Here is a 21179-nt window from a genome sequence, read left to right on the forward strand (position 1 = left end):
GAGATTTGAATCTTGTGAAGCACCCAGTGCTTGCCAAGAAAGTTTCGTCAGTGATTTCTTGCGCCTTCAAATCAGAAAAATCAATAGTGCTTTTTCGCATATGATTGCTTGTGTTACAGGAATATTCTTTTGATTGGCATCATCAATCCACAATGCTAACATTTTTCCATTTTCTCTATATTTTTTTATTGTCGTCTGATGTCAGGCGAACCGGGGAATCCCACGCCAGCACCAACCGGCGTAATTGTGAATCGGCGTAAACCAAACCGGCGCAAAACGACGTTTACCTGTATAAACCCACGAATAATAACAGTGATACTGTTAATCTAGCAGACAATAAATTGTGGTTACCAGTAAAAAATAGTGACTTGTTTAAAAAATTATTTGAAAAATAAATGCAAAAAATAACAAAAATTTATACAGTGTGCTTAAGCCGTTCCTATCCTATACGTTTGAAGATGCCTCCCCGCCACATAATGCCGAAGAGGCCCGGCCGGCGTAAGCTTCCTCCGCTCCTCACACCCGCGGAAATAGATTCGCGCGAATTCATTTAACTCTCATTATAAAATCGCATTGAGTACTTCATGTACAATGAGGGTTAGGGTTTTATTCAATTTCATCAGGCGGTCAAAATGATGTTAGCCTCAATCTCATACGATAACGCGTTATCGAGATATCACTACTTCACATAATGTACTTTTTTTTGAAAATGGGTCAGTAAAATCAAAAAATAAAAACACTGGCATGTTTAGTACACTTTAGGCAATGTGTGGTCGAAATTTAGATTTTTTTCGATGAACCGTTCCTGTGTAAAAAAATCGCAAAGTCGAGCTTCTTCGCCGTTCGTCCGAAATCGCGTACATTTTTTCTTTATACCTGTGACAATTGCTATACGAGTGGGAGAAAAAATTTGAAATCACCACACATTATAAACAATTAAATTTCGCGTCCAACAAAGGTGGTCTTGATTTTTTCTACGGAGTAGTTTTTTTGTTATTCGCGTTCAAAGTGAGGGGCAAAAACTTTTGAATCCGATAATAGAAATAGCTTGTATCGATGTATTTTTTAAATATTTTGCCGATAAATGTGTGCCAATTCTCTTCTTCTTCTTTTTCCAAGACTCTTTGGGGTGTATTTCGTTATTTATCATTTTCTTGCCTTTCATAGTTAAATCACATTTCTTTATATTAAGCTAACCTCTTTGTATAACGATGTTACAGTCCTCTGCACGATGCGTGCCTGGTATCCGGTGTTATATTTCGTTAATACGGCGAACACGGTGTCGCGCTGTATTAAGTTAGATTAGATTGGTTGTCATCGCCAGAAAATAAAATCTCTTCTTGAAATCTGTTTTATTTTGAATATGGAAACCTACCAAATCACAAAACTACGAAATACAGTGTTTCCTATAGAGCCTTATAAAGCGTAAATACTTTAAATTTGTTTGAGCATTTAAAATGTTTCATTTCAAATTACCAAAGTAGTTCTCTACTGCAGTATTACTAGTTCTTTGGTATAATCGACACATACTTGCAGTCCATAGCGGACAATATGGAATATATTTATTTAATATGAGTTTTGCCAAATTTTCGCTGTTGGTATGATAACATTTTTTAATACAGAGACACATTTTTGAAAAAAAGGGCTGTAAACATATAAGGAGTTTGTGGGGTTATTATCACTACATGATATATGGGCAAACTCTTCGGAATCATTGCTATCAAGCGGATGTTTTAATCTGATTTTTAGCAAATCGTGATGCTCTAGTAGCACGCGCCTAGAATAAACATTACTTTTTAAAATAATAAAACTTCTTTAAAACATTTTTGATGCTTTTTATCCTTTACTACTAAATCGACATCTTTAGATACCATTTTCGTGAAGTGGCTACAACACAAATTCATTGATATTATTTTTCGTTGTATAGAACTGGAATTGTCCACCTGGGCCATTCAGGCATGGAGATAATCAATGAATGTTACCTGATTAAAAGCCTTACATATAGCATGTATATTTGCAACACTGAAGTCTGTTACAACACCAGAAAATACAGGCCATCTGTTGCGTTTTTCACAAAAAAAATTTAAAGTCGCTTAAAAAGTTACAAATCGTGTTTGAATCGTGCCAGGATGACAGTAAACTGCATATTGGAAAACATCGTTTTATATCACCGAATGTAATAATGGATTGATAATGTTGAATTTCTTATTATATTGCCGGTGGCATCAAAATGGATTAACAAGTTGAAGTGTTTTTTATATTCACCGACTAGTATTTCAAGTTGTTCTTTATGTCGATAAACTATAAAGGACTTTTCGGATCTTCACTTTAATTTTATAACGTTCGCGTAAAAAAACAAATATAGAAAAAGAGATTGAGTACCTTTGTCCGTGTCACTAATTCGCACCACTCGAAGAATTATTTTGAGATAGAGATGCGCTTTTTATTGTGTCGAGATTTTCTATTGACAATTAACAACTGAGAAGAAATGAACATACATGATTATTTTTTAAACAATACCTATAGGTAATCTTATTTGATTCTATTTCAAGTTTTAAACATTGTTCAACATTAAACAGTTCTACTTTAAATGGCAATGAAATTTCTTGAATGTAATTTGGATAGTTTTTAAACATAAAAATTAATTCTTGAAAATCGTCTTGGCCTCTATTCATGCTTCTGACCTCATCTTTCTAATAGTGGAATCTGATTTTACGTCTAATAAATATTTTTTCTTTCAATAAAATTTAAATTTTGTTTAAGAAGTACTTTGTTTCTGAATTCGATGGCTTTTAATTTAAAAGATGCCTTTTTTTGATAATTCTTTGAAAACCTGTAACATAACCTGTAGTTTTGAATTTGTGATAGATATTAAGAGAAGTGCTTTGCATTTTCACGATTAAGGTATCTAATTCAATTACGATACAAAACTTCTTGCCTTTGTTACATATGTATACATTTTCCATAGCTTTTATGCATCGTTTTAAATAATTTACATAACATACTTGTTTCTTTAAATAAACATTGACCGTTCACCCCGAATAGTCGCTTTTACTTGCTGCTCACGTGTATCGATCGTAGATACTTCTTTTGCACATTCTTCGAGGTATGCACAAATTTTGGTTTGACTGGCTTTACTTTAGTGGATTTATAAATTCGTTGCAATTCCGATTTACTAACATTAAGAGATCGTGAATCTACACAACCCGCAATGATTGTGTATGATGTGCTTCCACGGAATTAAGGGCAATAATAGTTGCGGCATCATTGTGGTTATATTTCTTTTTCTCTCTCTTAAGGTTAACAACGCTTCCCGATGTAAAAAAATTTTAAGCTTTATCGTAGAATAGATATTTTAAAAACAAACAACTTTTGCTTTAACTCTTCTTAGATTTATTGCAACGTTTAAGTACTATTGATGATTACAGTAATGATAACTAAACATGTGTTATAAAAAATGCTGAAGTAATTAATTAAATAACAATCTGAACAAACAATAACAATGATTTTTAATACATCTATTTAAAATTTTAAGAACAAAAATGAACGTAAAGAAACTTTAACGTTCAAAAACGTTGCCATCCAAACCTTCTTGCTCGCCTCCTTACAGCATTAACTACACGACGAATTTCGTTAGCGCTAATGGACTGGCATGCTCGACGAATTCGGAGTATCATATTCTCCCTTGTTGTAGGCGGTTCCATGTAGACTATTTCTTTAATTCGGCTCCACAGCAAAAAGTCCAGTGGAGTTAAATCTGGTGATCGAGGTGGCCATTCCACTGGACCCCCACGACCAATCCAACGCATGGGATAATGCTGGTCAATTAAACTACGTGCAACAACTGCAAAATGTGAAGGACATCCATCGTGGTGATACCACATTGTTGTCCTTGCAAGTAAGGATACATCGCCCAAATTGTAGATGTTCAGCACATTTTGTACAAAGTGGGCGTATGTTTCTCCATTTAGAGCCGTATTAAAGAAATGTGGACCAATTATTTGCTCTTCTATAATACCACTCCACTAGTTGAGGGTCCATAAGTGATGATTGTCAACATATCTCACCTAGTGCGGATTTTCCCTTGCCCAGTTGTGGGTGTTATGAAGATTTGCCTCTCCATTACTTTTAAAAAGCGATTCATCGGTCCAACGAACACGCCTAGGAAAATCGTCGTCTTGATCCAAAATCCAATTACAAAAAGACAGGCTTCTTTCAAAATCTCGTCCGTCAAGAGCCGAGGGACACTAAGATGGTAAAGATTTTCCATTAATATTCTCCATACTGTTAATTGGCTTAATGTTGAGTCTATCGAAATCCGGCGTGTAGAAACGTGTGGATTGAAGTTCACCGCTTCAAGAACTTCAGCAGTGCTTTCTTCCTCTCTTCTGACTCTTCGAATCGGCAAGCCTTTGTTCTGAGTTGGTTGCACACAACCTTTGCGTTTTATTTGGTTCGCCAAACGTTTAAAAACATGCCGCGACTGTCCATTGCGTTAAAAAATTGTTATAAAAAAATCAAAGCGGTTGTGAATTTCATCCCCTTAGAGGGCGCTAGGGAAGTTTAAGGTATGGTTGAAAATAAGGTACTAACCAGTAGTACATAGATACTAAATTTCAAATTCTACGGTTTACTTATACCCGAAAAAAAGTGCCCATAAAAATTACGCACCCCTGTACATACATACCCGAAATAAAAGATAAAATGTAAATTTTTGGCTCAACTTTGACGGCTCATACCTCGAAAACAAAAGAGTTGCGACCCTATGTTTAAAAAAAAAAATTATATTATTTTGGCAAGTACTAGTAAAGTTTCCCGATTAAAAACTGAACCACCCTGCCTGTATATATACATATACAGGGTGTTAATAAACAAACTTCACACACGCTGGCAGGTGATAGTAGAGATAAAAACAAGAAAAAAATCCTAATACACATAGGTCCAATACTCATTGGCTTTCGAGATATGGAATTTTTTAATTTTCATTGTCAGCTTTAAATTTGAATGCGATATCGCGTCACCATTAACGCGATAAAACAACAGCCGCAGAAACTGCATGTCAATAAACATTTTGTCACTTATTCTTATTTAAGCTAGCTTATTTTCGCAATGGTTCAATTTACATTTGCGGAATACGCCGATATGCAGAAAAAAATCCTAATACACATAGGTCCAATACTTATTTATTTTCCGAGATACGGCTTTTACAAAAAAAAAATTACAACACGCAACGCATTTAGCACACTCGTTATCGCGGAAGATTTTCAAACTGTCGTCCTTCCTCTTGTAAACAAAGTTGCACTCGTTGTCGAAGAGAATTATGCACTCGATTGAAAGCAGTTTGATTTCTTAGTTGCTGGCAACCGACTACTATTCTCTGCCAAAGTTCATCTTCTGTATAAACTTCCGTGGCATAAACAATACCTTTTAAATGTCCCCAAACAAAAAAATCCATTGGCGTTAGATCAGGAGATCTTGGTGGCCACGCGACAGGTCCTCCACGACCAATCCATCTGTTTTCGAATCGTTCGTTTAAATACTTTCTTACGTTTAGCGAATAGTGGGCTGGAGCTCCATCATGCATAAAATACATGTTTCTAATAACGTCTAATGGCACATCTTCCAGTAACTCGTTTAAATTGTCACGCAAAAAGTTCAAGTAGATTTGACTATTTAATCGATTCGGTAAGCGAAATGGTCCAATTAAAAAATCACCCACAATGCCGGACCAGACATTTATCGAAAATTCAAATTGATGGTTTCTAACATCAGTTGCGTGCGGATTTTCATCAGACCAAACATGCATATTGTGGAAATTAAAAACTCCATCACGCGTAAAACAGGCTTCGTCTGTAAACAAAATCTTCCCAAGCAAATCTGGATTTAAATTACATTCATGTATCAGCCATTGGCACTATTGGATACGGGGATATATAGTCAGGCATTCTCATTGCAGAGTAAATTGGCAAGCTTTTCGTTAGAGAAAAAATTTGAACTAAAGGTTTATGATCCGGTACAAGTATAAGTGTGTTTGCATACAGATATTGATGGAACTTTTTTACTGCCAAAATTATTGCATAAGCCTCTTTATCTATTTAAAAGTACTTTCTTTGCGTCTCTAAAAGGGTTTGAGAAACATACTGAATTACTGTTTCTTCTCCGTTTGGGTAAACATGTGAGAGTACTGTCCCCACACCATACGGACTAGCATCTCTAGCTACTGTAATTGTCAATTTTGGGTTCAAATGTACTTGAAATAGAAATTTAAGACTTTTCCTTTGCATTATCAAAAGTTTGTTGACATTCTTTAGTCCATTTAAAAACTGTATTTTTGTGTAATAATCTATTCAATGGATACAGAATTAAACTAAAATTAGGAATGAATCTTCCATAATAATTAATCAACCCGATAAAGGCTCTAACCTCTTGTATGTTAATCGGTTTAGGCATTTTATTAATTGCCTCCATTTTTGTAGATGATTTTTCTATACCATTTTTTGTTATAATGTGACCGGAATACTCAATCTTATCTTTGAAAAACTGACTTTTTTCTTTATTAATTTCAATATTGTACTGATTTAATCGTTTAAAAACTTCTTGTAGGGTTTGTAAAGGTTGTTCTTGCGTTTTCCAGTAATTTTGTGTGTCCCAAAATTGAGATACCATGCTTAAGTTAATAATAATAATAATGTTTATTAACCCATAGCACCATTATAAACCCCAATAACAAAATACTTAAAAACTAAAATAAAACCAAAATGAAATGCCATGAGTTAAAAAGGACCACGTCAGCATTCCCAGTGGGTCAGCTGTTTTACATTGGTCCTTTTTCTACATTTTGTATAAATAAACTTAAACTTCATGACGGCAAACGGAAATAGAACGACTAGTTATTACCAAGAACTTAAAATTAATACCAATTATACATAATAGTAAGACTAGCTTTCTAGTAAATAAGAAGAGCTAAGTTGACATTTTAAAATAGGAGCCCCTATTTTTTTTGTTGCATTTATAGATTCTTCGAAAAAATAGCAGTTAAAAAATACTTTTACTATTTTATTTGCAATAATAGAGTAAACTACTGTATTCTCTGTTTCTGTATTAATTTGTGACAAATGTTTAATAATGCAATGATAACCATAAATTATGTTTTAACCTATAAGCTAATTTAGTATTTTAACATACTAAATTTTTTGGCCGGAAATGACGTGTACAACGGAAGACCACACAAGTTACTTGACAAAAATATATTGATGATTTAACTCAACCTATCTACATATATACAAAATTGCTTAGTTTATCCAGTTTAGCTAGGTACTTGTGGGCTTTCGTTGTACACTTCATTTGCGGATACCTTGTATTTATTTTTCTTCGTCTTCACTGTGTTCTACAATCAGCGGGAGTCAGTCCTTGCACCTTTTGCAAATGGACTAAGTAATAAACTATTACTTTTCAATGTACGCCAAACAAAGTTCTGGGAAACCTCGAGTTGCTGAGAAATTTGATGAGTACTAGTACTTGGATCCGCATCAACAATTTTTAGAATTTCTTCTTCTACTTTCACTCCATGTCTGTTTAGTCTACCGCCACCAAGACCTTTCTTAGATTGCAAATTTCCTGTCTCTCTTCCCCGCTGGACTAACCGAAGAAAAGTATTTTCTGAAGGCATCTATCGATTTGGAAATCGTTCTAAATACAGGCGTCTTGCGTGTGCAGCGTTTTCTCCAGCAGCTCCATAAATAATAAACATATCTACGTATTCCTCGTTACTGGAAATTGTCATTGTACTTTTTGATTTGTAATAGTTCTAATTTTGACGTTAAATTACATTGTTTATTAAATGTTAAATGACATGACGCTGCTAGGTAACCAAATCAACTGGATTGGCAGCAATAAAAACATGGATCACAGCGGTTCGCAACAAACAAACACCAGTTTTTGACGTTTTAACAAATTTTTAAATAGCCGTTTGCGACGAAAAAAAAAAATTGAAAACCAAAATTTTGTATGTGGAATCAGGACTGATAAAACGTCACAAATAAAATAAACAATTCCCAGGAAGTGGGTTGGGCGCCACTTATTTGACTCAAGCTCAAATAAGAAAGCTTTGCCGATATTAGGGCAAGTCCCGGTTCCAAACACAAAAAAAGATGAAAACAACAACAAAAACCCGCGTATTTAACGCTGTTGGACAGGGTAACAAATCAACAAAATTACTAAAGTTCAAAATAAAAATTAAATTTAATAATAAAACAAAACAAAAAATATACAGGATTTAGATCCTTTACAAAAAAAAATGGATTAAACAAAAAAAAAGTTGAATACTTTAAAGTGTATCCGAAATCACTTTTTTTTTATATATATAAAATTACTTAAATTATTGGCAGCGCTAACTATATGGATTGTGAATAAATATTTGGCGATAAAACGACTGATACTGAGATTTTAAAGCAACTCACAGTTTCTCTTTTTTTTTTTCTATTTCTTTCGTGGTCCAGATGTTTGACATATACGTCACCGTAATACAAAAGTGACGGAGTTATACTGCAGAATTTGTCGTCAGTTGTTCGAATCCAAAATAATTAAATTTATATAATGATTATATAAAGTGGCCAAAAAAATGTCGAATATTTTATTCCCAAAATTAAAAACCCTTAAAACGGAAAACGAAAAGAAAATAAAAATAATCTTTAAAACGAGAGAGACATATGTACCTGTTACAGGGTTTTTATATCCCAACCAAAAAAAAAAGAACCGTAAATGTCGATGCAACAAAATGTGTAATAAATCCCGGAATCCGGTGTAAATATAAGCGTAAACCAATTAAACGACTTGCGTTTTCCTAAATACGCCCAATTTATGAATTTTCGAGAGAGATCCCCCAAAATTAGGATTAACAATTTCCTCGCCGAAAAATTCTCAAAAACACGTTCCTTTTGCCACGAACGTTCACGACCGACTCTCTATACACGAGCGACAAATATCAAACGGGTTTTTCCCTACACCCCCGACCATTACCAAAATTTTAAAACACGAAAATAAATTTCAAAAGGAAAAACAAAATATAGAAAACAATTAAACTCCCGCAAAATTAAACCGTGACATGTTACTGCCATATTACAAAGATGTTATTATTGGCGCTAATTATGCGTTATTTAAGTAACCCCGAAATATTCGCAGTTTGACTTTAAACGTAGTGTAATACCGTATATCGTAAGAAATGCTCGGCCATTAATTCAACTTGTGATTATTACGTTGTAGTCAAAATATTATTAAGAAAACATCTTCAGTTTGGCCCCTAGTACCTACCCTTTTAATCTGCTCCGTATGTTATAAATCATCCTGTATAATTGATTGTATAATAGAATTGTGTCGTTTGCAAAATTTTTAAATGCAGCAGTGTTCATTTCTTGATAATAATTTTTGTGAAATAGGTGTCTGGTTTGGCATTTTAACGCGTCATTGATTTTCTTTTTTATTACTGTGTGTTGGTCTAAAAAAATACTTCGGACTAGTTTGGAAAGAAGGTTACAACATGATATCCGAATCGTGAGTCTTTTTTAAAGACGCACGGTTAAGCCCGAAAGCTTCTAGTTTTAGATCTAATAGGGGCTTTCACACTTACACTTTTTCACGCAATCTTGGAATGGCCCGTTCCCGTCGCGCGTTCTAAGGACAGGACTGGAGCGCGGCATGCCAAGACTGTTGCAGTAGAAACAGACACAGTTTTATCTCGCATTCTTCATTGCGGTTGAAAACTGTAAGCGCCGATCTCGTGTGTGTGAACGTAAACATTTCCGGTATCATTCGCGATTAGTGTGGCGTTTGGAAATTCAGATAAGTTTGAAATTTTTGTCTAGAGTTGATAAATTTTTGAATAATTTTTACTTTTTAGATGGTTAAATATGCCTAAAAGTCGAAGGAATAATCAGATTATTGCAGTTGCTGCCATATATACTTATAAAAAAATATTGGAAAAGTCTAAACAGCGAAACAGAACGGAATGGGTCAAACAATGGAAACAAGATCGTGAGGTACACGGACATATGCCACTTCTACGTCAATTGAGAGAAAATTACCCAGACGACTATAAGAATTACTTAAGAATGGATTCGACCACATTTGATAAATTATTAGAACTTGTTGGTCCCAAAATTGTTAAGCAAGATACTGTAATGAGACAGAGTATTAGTCCGGAGGAAAGATTAACGGCAACGCTAAGATTTTTGGCAACGGGTCGATCACTTCAAGATATGTGTTTCACCACAGGCATTGGTACATCAACTCTTTGTGATTTGATCCCGGAAACTTGTAAGGCCATGTTTGAGTCTTTGAAAGGAGAATACATGAAAGTAAGTAACCTACAAATAATACGAATAATACTTAATTGTACAAATTCCATCCAATGTCAGTGGATCAGCATTTTTATAACATTCATTAATCATTTAGCAGTAGAAAATTTAAAGAAAAGGATTTAAAAAGCAGGCAAATACTTCAAAACAAAACTTTATTTCCAGTAACTGTTTCGGCAACCAAACGTATCAAAAACTACCCTTTATGATAATAATTACTCTTTTTCAGTTTAAATGTCGATTAATCGTTCTTATCCAAAAAACTAAACGAATTCTCGTAAAACGATAAAGCAGTATCATTTGAATCGTGACTTGATTGGGGTAATTGATTCATCTGATTCTGCGAATCATTGGATGCAGCACTTGCTGAGTGCTGTGCCTGTTCTACTGATGACTCAGAAATATTAATAGAATGATAGGATAATGGCGATAATACAGTAGATGCTGGATCTGCTGGATCCATCACACAATTTGGTTTCACTAGATAAATTATTGAAAAGTCCTCTTGCCAGTACTTGATTGATAAGGCTTTCAGCGTATATGGCTTGGCTTGGAGATCCTTTGCAGCTTTTTCGCTACACTCACACCTGCCGCATTAATTGATTTTTTTCTTTGCAGTTTCCAACTTCTAAAGAAGAATGGCTTAATATTTCTACGGGATTTCAAGACAGATAGCAGTTCATAAACTGTGGAGGATCTTTGGATGGTAAACACATCAGAATAGTGCCTCCTCCTCATTCAGGAGCGCAATAATACAATTATAAAAACTTTTATTCAATAGTTTTGATGGCGCTAGTAAATTCAAATTACGACTTTATTCTTGTGGATGTGGGAAAAAATGGAAGACTATCAGATGATGGTGTTATCGAGTACACGAACTTTTACGATAAATTAATGAAGTCAGAACTCAATTTACCAGATAACTTCGAAACTGTTAATAATTTAAACTATGTGTTCCTTGGGGACGAAGCGTTTAGTCTACATGAACATTTTTTAAAACCATTTCCACAAAAGGAACTTGATTATGCAAAACGAATCTTTAATTATAGATTGTCCAGGGCAAGGAACGTAACAGAAAATGCTTTTGGTCAAATAGCAGCTAAATTCAGAATTCTCCACACAGCAATAAACATGGCACCCACTAAAATAAAATATGTAGTATTAGCTATTTGCGCATTACATAATTTTTTGTTAAAACTAAAAACACCATAGTTTCATCCAGTTCAACTTTCGATCAGTATAATGCCGATGGATGTATTCAAATGGGGGACTGGAGAAATAATAGTGTAGATATGGTCAATCTACAGCCATGTGTCACAGCGAGAAATGCTAGTTCATCAGCAAAAATAGTTCGTGAAGCTTATATGCATTATTTCAATGGAGATGGCAAAATAGACTTTCAAGATGAAATGCTTCGAAAAGGAAAAGCATAAACTTTTTGTTAATTAAATAAGTACCTTCATCTATCATTACTTGAAAGGGTATCCAGTTGTACGAATGCCTATTACCTGTGTAATAAAATAACATGTCAGATAAACTTACCTCGGTGTTTTCAATATTTTCCTTATTTCCTGGAGTGCTGACAAGTTCTTCAGAAAATCCGACCGATGCTTCCTGATCCTGCTCCAAATCATCCTCCTCAAGAATCTGATTATCCTCGGTGTTAGGAATGTTACTTATACTAGCAGTGGGTAGTTCCTGATCCTTCGTGAATAATAGCAAGTCGAAATACCACAAAGATGGTACATAAACATCATCAGTTGATGATCCACTTCTCTTTGACGACTCTACTTTCTTGAGTTCCTTTCGGAAAGATACTCGCAAGCTCTGAATGTTTTTAACCATAAAATCGCGATTTGCCTCTGGATATATGCTTTGGCAAAGTTTCACCAACTTTTCGTATGCATCGTTTTTTAAATTTTTGTTTGTGTACTCTTTAGATCTTATTTTCCATAAGCACGGATTAGATTTATATTCCTCTATGAAATTGATCATGAAATCTTTTGACCAATATCGCGTATCAGTCATAATAAGTTATTTTTATGTCAAATACTTGCACAACAAACCCACACTTTAGACCGCGTGAAAATATTTTTCAAAAGAGACAAAACTCCGCGATAAAAGCGTCCCGAACTCGACTGCTGTATCACGCGTTCCTAGCATGCGCGCGCAAAATGTGTTCACAAGCAAGTTCAAACCTGCGCGACTGGAACGGGCCATTCCAAGACTGCGTGAAAGTGTGTACGTGTGAAAGCCCCTAATAATAGAGTTAGTACACTAATATTAATTCATAAAAAATAGTTATTCTGAAAAATTGTAAACGATTGATAGTTTCAAAACTAACTTTCAGTATTGACTGTCGAATATCCGTAGATACCACCCCGTATATTAGCCATTTTATTGGAAATACGCTTGGGACTTTTTTTCTAGCTTACATTAAAGTTTAACATTGCAAATAAAATCTGTTTATGAACACTATTGAGAAAAAATAAATAAATCCAGTACAGTCGTTTGGGGCGAGATTGATCATAAAAAAAGGTTTTTTGCGTGAATTTTCTCTGTGTAAAAAATATTTTTTGTTGATAAGTTGTTTCAATAAATGTTAATCTCAGGAACAATATCCAATAATCAAAAAATATAAAACAAATTAATTAAAGGTTGCAAAGGGGAAACAAGTCGTGAACAATCTCAGACTATAGGTGGGGCGTGATTGATTACAAACAATTTAATCTATAGAATAAGCAGGGAGTTGCATACAAAATGATCAATCTGTTGTCAATCGGTTTAAAAGTTGTACAAATTTTCATTGTTTGGGTGAGATTGTTCACTGCGGGGATTGATCAAGGGCAAATTAATGATGCAACAACAAAATAAATATTTTATGGGTAGACTTTCAAAATAAAGCTTTATTTTCTGGTTCAAGTACAAAAAACGAAATGAAATATTATATTCTAAAATATTACAGCAAGCGGAGCATTGTTATATTTCGTAAACATCGATTTCCTTTTCGAATAAATAAGTAACTTTATCGTTAAGGTTATTAATAGTAGGAGTTAGCAAAATGGCTATCACGTCTTCTATATCTGCTAGAAATTCATTATCGGGTTGTAGAGCAAATAATTGTCGTGTCCTATCAAAAGATTTTATCCTTAAGAGTTGAATCTCTTGCTTTCCTTCCTCAGAATCTCCTCCCTGTATTATTGCCGTGTAGCGGTAAACCATCTTCTTTCTAGATCCTCCACGGACCTTTACTAGTATAAATTTTCCAGCTTCAATATCTTCAAATCGTGGTTCAAAGTATTTGCTTTCTTGTCGCACAACCTCTTGAACGTCTTGAAAAGGTTCATCATCTGAATTGTCGTTAGTTAGTTGTTCATGGACGTCTGAATCGCTGGAACTATCATTGTTTGCAGTAACACTTTTGCCAGGCTCCACCATAAGTTTCTTGCGTTTGACATTTCTTCTTGTTGGTGCTGCTGAGAATCGTTGTTGTTGTCAATAGTTTAACAGTGTATCGTTAACATCGGCAATAGTATCACTATCATTAACTGGAATTTTGTGTAAAACTCGTTCTGGATCCATTGGCATGATTGCCGTTGCTTGAAATGAGCCGATTAGATCATTCTTAATGGCATTATTAGATTTTCTTTTCATTTCGGCAAGTGTGGAGGCAAGCAGCTGAGGAAAATCCTTCTTATCTATTTACGTTTACTGTTTATGTGTCGTTTCCCAATTCGTCAAAACGTTCCTCCAAGTAATCTTAAATGGGCGGAAAAATCCCACGTCTAAAGGCTGGGTCATATGGGTTGAATTTTTGGGAAGGCCGACGAGAGCAATGTCGTTTAGTTGACATTGCGTTATAAGTGTCTGTAAAATGAGTCGAAAGGTTATCCCCCAGCAACATTTTACATCTTGGTAGATTTTGCATGTGGCAAAAAGGATGATTCAAACCAGTCTGTAAAAGTTTGTGCATCCATCCATCCATCCATGGTGCGTTCTGTTATAACGCGATCTGGAACTGCAGTATGTAGTTCCAGCATGCAGCTGCACTATTTGAATTCATCGGTAGAAGCAAAAGCAGTTAGAGATAGGTATTGTAACTATTTTAATAATGAAGGCAACATGATGTAATAAACAATCAATAAACATTACCTAACTAACTAGAGACGGTGTTTTTCTCTTACCTGCTGACTTTCTGAAGATAAGGACGGGCCGACATCATTTGATGGACACTCACTGAGAAAGCTCAATTGTTTAAAAGTCCAGCATTTGGGTATATACTTTTTGTACACTTCATCGGTGCCAGTACCAGTTCCTTTAGAACCTTTCATTTTTTTTAATTCTTTCCTGTAGTTTATTTTTAGAGAATTAATTTTCTTCTTAACGTCATCCCTAGTTGCATTTGTTTTAATTTGTTTATAAATACTCAGAAGCTGGTCGTATGCCTTATTTCTTTTATCTTTATTTGAGTTTGCTTTTGAAACCATTAAAAACTTTAATTTTTGATCCGTCTATTTCAAATAATGATTTGTATTTATCTAATAAAGTAACCCATTTTGTACATCTGCTTCTTTATTGATATTACCAAATTGTAGTGAGTTAAGTTAGCGAATTCATTCTCTTGCTACCAAAGGCTCTTTATTGTCTTGTAAATATTGCCTATTTACTTTGTTTTTGTATTGGTACTGGTTTAATTACTACTACTTCTACTTCTAGTTTGACTAATACTGGCTTCTCTTTCCTCGTTATTTTCTCTTGCTAATGTCCTTCGTCTTCCTTGTTTTTCAAACATGTTTGTTAATTTTTCAATTTAATTTAATTTGTTCTTTACTTTATTTGCTTAACTTTGCTTAAGCTTTGTCCCAGGTTGGGCGCCAAATTGTAATGTTTCCAAAAGTTATTTTCGCTTAGCAACAAAAAAAATACTAACGTCACTTAATTAACACAAAATTGTAAAAAAAAACTGTTGGGCGCCAAATGTCTTATTTCAAAACTCCTGTTACAACTCCAGTCTCAGAATCACAACGGGATCATCGCAAAGTAACATTCTTTTAACACTCAACTTCCAGAATCAGATATAAATTATGATAGGGATAATTCCGTTGTAACAATTACAGATTTATACAAAGACAACGACCAACATTTGGTACCGATACATTCAAAATTTATATTCAACAATTACTATTAAAAATTTTAACGTACCATTGTTGGAAACGGTGGGAGAGTTGATATCTAGTTCAACTCCGAATATTTCAACTCCGATATCAAGTTCTCCCATGTAGAGTTTTTCGGTGATGAGAATCGATTATTAAATTAGTAAAATGACAGTTCTTGGGAAGTATTATTGGATGTTTTTCATTCCAGTCGAGAATCGCAAATCGTAGTCGTCCTGTAATCGTCATGATACCATCAGGTAATAAATAAAAAGGAACTAAACGATGTAAAGAACTGGACTTTGGAAGCGTCCCATCTTCTTTTAAAGTTTGAATTTCGGCGGAGAAGTAACAATTTTGGACTTCTTTAACCCAAAATAGTAAAGTGTGCTCGATTTCGTCTGAATTTATGAAATCTGAAACATATTTAGAAAATTGTATAAATCGAAAGCACCAAGCCCTTATTCGGAGCAATGTATTTAAATTAGAATATTTGGTTTTTAGGTCCCAACCTTGAATAGGAACGATATTCAAAGATGCCACTCGTCGAATCTCGTTGTTGGCTTCAATCGGATTATTGATTGGTTGATCAGGCCAGTTGGTGCTGAGCCATGAAGGACCGGACCACCATATGGATTGGTCATGAAGATTACGAATAGGTCTTCCTCTCGACGCCAAATCAGCCGGATTTTCATGTCCAGGAACGTAATTCCACTTTGCTTCAGCTAAATTTGCTTGAATTTCGATTACCCGACTGCGTACGAAATCCTTCCATCGGCTCGGTTGACTTCGAATCCATGACAAGATCACCATTGAATCAGACCATAGCAAAATAGAAGTATCAATAGTTTGTAAAGCATTCGAGATTGGTTTTACGAGTCGAGTAAGGATCACAGGTGCGCAAAGTTCCAATCGGAGAATCGACACAACTTTTAGAGGTGCTACTTTGGTTCTTGGTCCGATGAGCGCAACCGCACCTCCGCCACTTTTTCGACGCGCACATACGCAACCGCTTATGGCGGTTATGGTTCGATTGGAATCAAATCGAAAATTTTCAAATTGATTTCAAATTTCAAATTGATGAAACGCCGATTTTCAAATCGGTGTTTGATCTCGGAAGGAATTAAACTCGAACATTTCTGCGGTGTGTATGAAGTAAGTTTGGGCAAAATCAAGATCTCTTCACTGATCAAAACGTCACTATAACAGGAAAATAACTCAATGGTGGCGAAACCATTTGATATACATGTCCGAGTTGAGCCAACGCCATGAATCGGAACACAAATAGCTCGACGCGGTAATGATAATCGCTGAATGAGAGCTTCGGTTCCAAAAGAAACTTCAGAGCCCTGATCGATTAAAGCTCGAACAACAAAATAATCACCACGTGTAGATCGAACGCGAATAAGTGCCGTGGCAAGAAGAACCGAAGCATTTGTGTGGAACGTGTGCACTTGATGACTTGTGGAAGAACCCGCTAAATTAGAATTATCGTGTGTTTCTCTTGAATTAGAATTAAATTTATTTAACGTTTCTGGTGGCGAATCATGTAAAACCGTATGATGACAATCGGTGAGATAATGGGGCCCAAGGCAATTAAAACAGCGTTTTTTCTGAATTATGTATTCGCTGCGTTGTTTTGGTGATTTCGTTAAAAATGTTTTACAACGCATAAGGTAATGATCCGCATTACATAATGGACATTTTATTCCTGAAACAGACGCATCATGTGATTTAAACGGCTTTAATTTTGATGTTAACCCGGTTGAAGAACTTTGAGTCTTTTTCTCAATCGATTCGAGGGAAAATACTCGATTGGTTAGAAATTAAAGGAAATCGCTAAATTTAGGTGGCAGTCGACTATCGATCATTGATTTTTCCTATTATTTTATAGATTCAACAGCAAGCTTTTAAGAAAGTAAATGTACAAGGTGATCGTCCCATTGTTGTAAAATGCGTACATTTTCATAACGTTCCACCAGCATGTCCCAGGCGACTTTAAAATTTTCGTGCGGTATTGTTAAATGTTTAATTAGTTGTGCTGGCTGTTTTCAAGACTTTTAAACTGATTTTTAAATATTGAAATTTTTCGACTGCAGTTAATGAATTAACATTATCATTGTCGTGAATAAATCTCGAAATTGTGTCCAATCAGAGTATTGGCCGCTAAACGTTGGCAAATGGATTTTTGGCAGATGGCTTTGATGCGCAATAATGATATCATTAACGGATTGAACCGTTTCTGTATGAACAGAAGCTTTTTCTGGTTTTTCAAGGTTTTTGATCATGTCGATCATCACAGCCTCGGCTTCAGTGGACGATAATACCATAGAAGTTTGCTTTTTGGTAATCCAGTGTACAACCGCTCCATACATTTCCAATAAATAACCATTAGTCGATTTTCTATCATTATCGGTTGCCCAATTAGCATCAGCATATGATACTAGTACATTTTTATTGATTGAGCTTTTTCTATTAAATAAGCCATAATTAATAGTACCTTGAATGTAGCGCAGGATTCTTTTAAGTCCTTTCTCTTATAGTCTATAACCTTTGGTTTCTTCACAATAACCCATGAAGATCAATTCTTTAGACTTTGGGTCCCATTTTTGATGCTTTTCTTTCGGTATATAAACCATAGCAGGACAACCAAAAACTCGCAAATTTGACAGATCTAGCAACGTTCCTGACCATAATTCTTCTGGTGTACGGCCTGTGGCAAAAGCGGGTGATCTATTTATTAGATAGATTGCCGTATTTACTGCTTCCGCCCAATACTTTGTAGGTAATTTGGCAGCTATCATCATTGACCTGGCACGTTCTACGATTCATCCTTTCAGCAAGACCATTTTGTTGAGGGCTGTATGGTACTGTAGTTTGATGTCGGATACCAGCCTTCTGCAACAAATTTCTTAAATCATGGTTTACGTATTCCTTACCGTTATCACTGCGAAGACTTTTTATTTTCTTGTTGGTTTGATTCTCGACCATAGTTTTAAATTCTGAAAATACTTCTTTAACTTGGTATTTGCCATTTAAGAAATAAACAAACACCTTTCTTGAATGATCGTCTATTAGGATTAAGAAATATTTTGCTCTGCCAATTGAGGTTTCTTCCATGAACACATAAATCAAAATGGATTAAGTTCAGTATGCTATTTGAACGTTTCCCACTAAAACTGAAAGGGAGTCTCGCTTGTTTCCCTTTAATACACGCAATACATGTATCTTCTGTTATTTTTATCCAATCTAATCTATTGGCTAGACCTTTCATTAACAGTTGCATCCCCTTTCTGCCTAAATGTCCCAGGCGTTGATGCCAAATGTTTCCTAAACCAGTCGCAGTCATAGCAGATTCCCTATTTACTTCTTTGGTATTTAACTTGTAAATTCCTCCAGTTTCTGTATCGGTTGCTATTACTTTGCCTGACTTGTCAATTATGTTGCATCTTGATTTGTTGAAAATAACATTATTGTCATTACGAACTATTTTGCTGATTGAAAGTAGGTTTATTGCAAGATCAGGTACGTGTAGTACATTTTTCGCGACAATGACATCATCCTCTTCTGAGGTGTGAATAAATACTTCCCCTTTGCCTTCGGAAGATAATTTTGACTTATTAGCTGCTATTACTTCAGTTCTGGTATGCAATTGGGCTTTTTCTATTAGTTCAGCATGCGGTGTCATGTGAGATGAAGCACATGAATCTAAATACCAGCTTTGGTCTTCTTTTAACTGAATAGAATTGTACAGAGCAAAAAATGCCTTTTGTTTACTCTTAGGATTGTTTTCCCCTTCTTGCTTATTCAGCTTGTTTTTGCATTCCGAAGCGTAATGTCCGTATTTGTTAAAAGCATAAAATCGTATGGCCTTTTTGTTATTTTTCTTCTCGGGAAAACTTCTGAATGAAGAACCTTTTTTCTGTACGTACATCGCCGACTCAGCATCTTCCCTATGGTTGACATCTTGTAAAAGCTTTGTTTTGATTGAGTCACCTGTTATTGGGGTTCCGGAGCTCTCTAAACCCATGATCATCGGCTTATATTCTTCAGGTAGGCCTGCTAACAACAACGCTCCGATCCATTCTTCGCCCACTTTAAAATTTAAACTATTTAATTTGTGTGCGGTCGTTATGATTGTATTCACATATTCTGCAGTCGATTTACAAGTTGTAAGCCGTGTGGTAACCAGTTGCCTGAGGAGATGTATGGACCGTATAAGAGCAGTCGGTGGAGTTTTGTTATTTTCTTCCTCCAAGTGGAAAAAAGTATGTCGCTTGCTACATTTAAAACAATTTTGTTTAGATTTGCGTTGTGGAACGAAATGATTTAAATTCAAGCAGTTTGTACAAAGTTTTAACTCCTTTTCTAATCGTATTCTATCAACAATATTTTTTTTTTTAGAAATTCTTCACCTTGATATATGTTATGAGAACTCTTGCATTGAATGCAATTATTTTTCGCAGCTATGAGATTTGTTATGCCACCTTGTTTATACAATTTAGGGAAAACGTTATCTAAACTCTTAGTAGACTGTGATAGTGATATAATTACTAAACTTTGGCATCTGTTTTTAATAAATTGCAAAAATTCATCTAACAGCGGAATATCATTTGTTGTATATTGTTAACATAAAAGACGGGTGTTGTCTAGTTCTTTTGTTAATAGATATGGGAACATCCCAATGGTAATTTCAACGCATTTAGCGCACGAAAATGTTTCAAAAAACTGTCCAGAAAATGTCTTAATGACGTAGGTGAATCTTTAATAACATTTTCCAATTCGTAAATTCCGTGAATATGGCTATTCATAATGACCTTATTGTTTTCAAATCGCTCATTTAATAATTCTGATAAAACTGTATAATTTACGCTTGAAACTTCCAAAGATTGAATAACTTCGGCTGCGGTATCTTTGAAAGCTGATGTTAAGTATATAAATTGGGCGAATCCCTGAATTTGTACCAGTTTTCATAAGTACCATCGAATTCCGGTGAATTTATTGTTGACAAACGATTGACAAAATTTATTGTTGAAAAAAAAAATATCTCAAAATTGTTGGTAATGCTGTTTACAAATGCTGATGTGCTTAGTTTACCTCTTGAATATGTTGTTTTTCTCCAATATTTCCTTTGCTAATATTTTTGTAATATGTGTGTTTAAAATCATCACGTACTTGCTCACCATTCGATTCCTCTAGTCTCGTTCTCTATTCCTCGTTTTGATCTTACTTTAGCTGCAATTCGACAATGTTTTTGACCAATATCTGGAAGAGACACGGTTAGAAGTTTATTAAAAAGTTGTGTATTGTATGCTATAAACATTTACCGAAACATGTTCAAGTAAAGATAGGAGACTTACCTGAACCCAGAACGGCAATAACATTACTCTTTCAGTTCACTTCCCTAGATTAAGTATTATTATGTTTATTATTGTTTTATGATGTTGTATTAGTATTCCGTTATGAAATGACTATTTTATATTACTTTTAAACAGTAGAGGACAAAAAGAATAAAACTGGGAGAAAATTAAATTCACAATTAACTCACTTAATGAGGAGAAGTATTAGCAGCAGTTGCACTTCTAAATAAAGATAGCTATTCAAATACGAACCTATCGCACAAAAAAACAGCACGAAAGAAAAAGAATATCTCGAATAACAACCATATTAAACA

At 34.8% G+C, this 21179-nt stretch overlaps 1 protein-coding gene and 1 long non-coding RNA gene across 2 annotated transcripts in view; both read left to right on the forward strand.

Moving 5' to 3' along the window:
* The window catches only part of LOC111417718 (putative nuclease HARBI1), a 351867-nt gene that overhangs the window by 311196 nt on the left and 19492 nt on the right, over positions 1–21179 (forward strand). The window lies entirely within an intron of this gene.
* Positions 5037–11893, forward strand: LOC139431785 (uncharacterized). Its single transcript, XR_011641842.1, has 2 exons — positions 5037–10352; positions 10971–11893. It is a non-coding gene; the product is annotated as an uncharacterized lncRNA (long non-coding RNA).

Source organism: Onthophagus taurus, chromosome 11 (genome assembly GCF_036711975.1).
Source record: "Onthophagus taurus isolate NC chromosome 11, IU_Otau_3.0, whole genome shotgun sequence".
NCBI classification, from domain to species: Eukaryota; Metazoa; Arthropoda; class Insecta; order Coleoptera; family Scarabaeidae; genus Onthophagus; species Onthophagus taurus.